The following is a 3748-nucleotide window of genomic DNA, read 5'->3' on the forward strand; positions in this document are numbered from 1 at the left end:
GAGAGGACAGCAGATGTTCCTCCATCTCCAGCCCTCCATGAGGTAGCCTGTGAAGGGAAACCCTTTCTTGCTTTCCTTACATGATGACCTGAGCTTGCTTGCTTGTGCTCTCTCTCTTCCCCCCTCCCCTCGGGGCCCCACCCCTGCTCAATAAAAAAAGTTGTGGTTATTTTTTTTTCTGGGTTTTCCCCATTTGTTTTCTCCAGCCTGTCACCTCCTGCCTTCCCTGGCTTGCGGGGGATATTGGCCACTTTCCCAGCCCTAATCAAGGCATTCGGGGTTCATGTTGCCAAGAAAGAACTTTTTCTCCCCAGCATTTGAGTTAAATGAAAGTTCACAAAACCACCCCCCCCCCGCTAAATCCCTTCCTCTCTCCGCTAATCACGTTCCTCTTTCTTGCTATCAGACTCCTGCTAGTTTTCCGGTCAGCCAGAGAGTCTGCCAGGCTGGATTGCTCATTAAAATACAAGTGGGCCCGGGGGGGGGGAAAGAGGGGGTAACGCTTTGGAGCCCTTTCATTCTCCTTCATAAAGAAGCAGAAAATGACACAACCCCCCTTTTTATTCCTTGGCACGTCCTTGTTCAGAGATTTATTTCTTCCTCTTTCACCTATTCCATAAACAGATGAGTGTGTGATGGGTGGGGAGGGGACGCACACTACTAGCAACAAAATGGGCTACAAAAGAACCAAGCTTTGGAGGGTTGTGCTCTCTGCCATGCTTCTTCGGCGGTGCTCTGCACAATATGTTACTTTATGCAGCAGTGGCAGAGTTAACTGCACCTCCTGTGGGTGGGCTAGTTACAACAGCAGACACCCGTGGGGATCCTGGGTGGGGAAACCAATGAGAGATTGTGGCGAACAAACTCTTCCCTTTCAGCTCTGATCCTCCCACCCAGCTCCCCCACGCTGTCTGAGTCCTGGGAGATTCATTGCATATTTTAACCTGCCTCATCATTAATAGAATGCAGACTACAGACCACTGAGCTCCCAGTGACTATCAGTCAGGCACTGTCTTTATCTGCAGGGTGCACACATCAGAGAAAGACCTTTAGCACGGAGGTGCATGTCCCACGGGGCTGTGTGCTCTGTGGGTTGGGCCGGGTTTCCACAGGGTTCGTGCACCACGGCTGCATTGTGCCCTTCGTGCAATGTCTGTAATGTTGTCAGCCTTGATCCTGTCAGGTCGGGTCACTGCATCAGGAGGGTGTGACATTCGTGTCGCTGCCTTGGCCCGCAGTGCTGGGCAGCCGTGTTGTTCCCAGAGATATTTGGGTCTGATCTCTGCTGTCCCGTGCTCGGAGTAGTGGAGGCTCTGGGGTGGTGATAAATACTAAAAGCTGGTACCTAGCACTTACATAGTACTTTTCATCTGTAGGGCTCAAAGCACGTTACGAATGAGGGTGATCCTTATCTCCATTTCACAGATGGGGAAACTGAGACCCAGAAAAGGGAAGTGACCTGCCCAAGGTCACCCAGCAGAGCTGACAGTTGACTCCAGATCTCCTGATTCCCAGTCCAGTGCTCGGTCCACTAGGCCACAATGCCTCTAAAGCTGATCCATGATCTCTCCCTGCCCTCTGTATGGCAGTGACGGGGATTGCCTGATGGTCATGGGGATTGCTTAGGCCTGGATTCATCGAGCCCAAGGCCAAAAAGGCCCCCTGGGAACATCTCGTCTGACCCCCTGTATAACACAGGCCAGAGACCTGCCCCACAATCATCCCTAGAGCAGATCTTTTAGAAACCAGCTGATCTTAATTTAAAAACAGTCAGGGATGGAGAATCCACCCCGCCCCTCGGTACATTGTTCCAGTGGTTATGGAGCACAGTGTAACCGCTGGACTCAGCAGGGTTTACCCTGGCTTTGGAGTTCCAGCAGATTTGCCAGCCAGCCCTCTGCTGGGGTAGGTAGTAAGCGATACGGCAGATACTGGTTGCAAGATCTGGGCAGAAAGATTTCCCACCTGGATGTACAATTCAGTTGAAACCAACATTTTTTTTTTTCATGGAACTGTCAACCCTGATCTCATGTTTCAATTATCCTGGAGGACACAAACAAATTTTGTTTCAACTTCCAAGGTCCAAACAACAACAAAAACCAACCCCCAGGGCGAAGGAGGTTGTGAATGAGACAGGGTGTGAGCGAACCAGGAAGCGTGGGTTGTGTAGAAGCGTCAGGTCTAAAGATTAGCAGTGGGATACACTAGGTGTGAAACGTCCCACAGGGCAGCAGATGTTTTTCATCTGGAATGAAGATTTTTAGGGGGATAAAAATGTTGCGAGCAATGTGGGTTTTCTGCCTGATTCATGTGGCTCCTGCAGCGCTTAAGGCCGTGGGTCTCAGACGTTTGTACTGGTGACCCCTTTCACACAGCAAGCCTTCTTATCAATTAAACACACTTTAAATATATTTACCAGCATTATAAATGCTGGAGGCAAGCGGGGTTTGGGGTGGAGGCTGACAGCTCGCGACCCCCCATGTAAGAACCTTGTCCTGACCTCCAGTTTGAGAGCCCCTGGCTTAAGGGGTGGGGGTCACAAGGGTTCACAAACCAAGCCAAAAAAAATGTAAAAACTGAGCCGGGGGGCTGAGGGGCACACATTAAACGCTGTCTTATTACCGTGGCTACTCCCGGGGGATGGTAGATCCTTCCGCCGCTTTCAGCAGTGGTTCCCTGCAAGGGGATTCATAAGAAATCTGGGTCCACCCCTGCATGGCCAGCCCCAGCAATTCTGTGTGGGCGCAGGCCGGTGGGCTCCAGCCAGCCCCCTACGTCCTTGCCCAAAGCCCCCGCCCCAGACCCGGCAGGCCTGTGCGGGTGCAGGCTGGCAGGCCACTGACTCAATGTGGTACTTGGTGCCACCGTCTGTGTCCTGTCACAATGTGACTGCAAACAGGATGCCAGACTCATTCTAGACCCCAGTGACTCATCCTGAAACTGTCACCCGCTCACATTGGTACTGGCAGCCTTTTTGCTCTCCCTGAACTCTGCCCCCCCCGCTGCCCCCACTGGCATGCTGCTGCCACAGAAAAGGGAAGGAGAGCAGGTGTGTGCCATATATAGGGGCAGGTCGGATCTCTGTTCCCCCGTCGGTCAGCTCCCTGACGGTCCCAGTTCCTGTTCCCAATCATGCCACTCGTCAAGGCTCCATGTCATTATCTGTATTACCGTAGATCAGGGCCCCATTGTGCTAGGTGCTGTACAAACACATAGCAAGGGACAGTCTCCACAGACAAAGGGTGGAAGGGGAAACTGAGGCACAGAGCAGGGACGTGACTTCCCCAAGGTCACACAGCAGAGGCAAAGATAGAACGCAAGTCTCCTGAGCCCCGGTTCATTGCTCTGGCCCCTGAACCATGCTGCCCTTGGCTGCTGGCGGCCACATGGGCACAGCCTGCTGGGAACTTCGTTGCTCTGGTCATCATGGGACAGTGCCATGGGTGGGCGAATCTGAACACTGGACTCCCTCCCCCCAAACCAGTCACCAGCCATTGGGCTCCCTCCACTGCTTGGGGCAACCGAGGCAGGACCTGGCCCTGCTGTGTAGGTTGAAATCTCTTCAGCAGAGGAGACCCTAGAATTCCCCAGGCCCTGCTGGCCAGATTCCTTAGCTCCTGTGTGGCACAAGAGGACAGTGCCCTCACTGCCTTTCCCTTCCTCTAGACCAGGCCTGCACAACTCGTAAAGCGGCGAGAGCCATATTACTCCAAAGAAAACAGCTGAGGGCCGAAACCACCCGACCCCG

The sequence above is a fragment of the Terrapene carolina genome, unplaced genomic scaffold (assembly GCF_002925995.2).
Source record: "Terrapene carolina triunguis isolate 2854851 unplaced genomic scaffold, T_m_triunguis-2.0 Scaffold449, whole genome shotgun sequence".
Taxonomy (NCBI): Eukaryota; Metazoa; Chordata; order Testudines; family Emydidae; genus Terrapene; species Terrapene triunguis.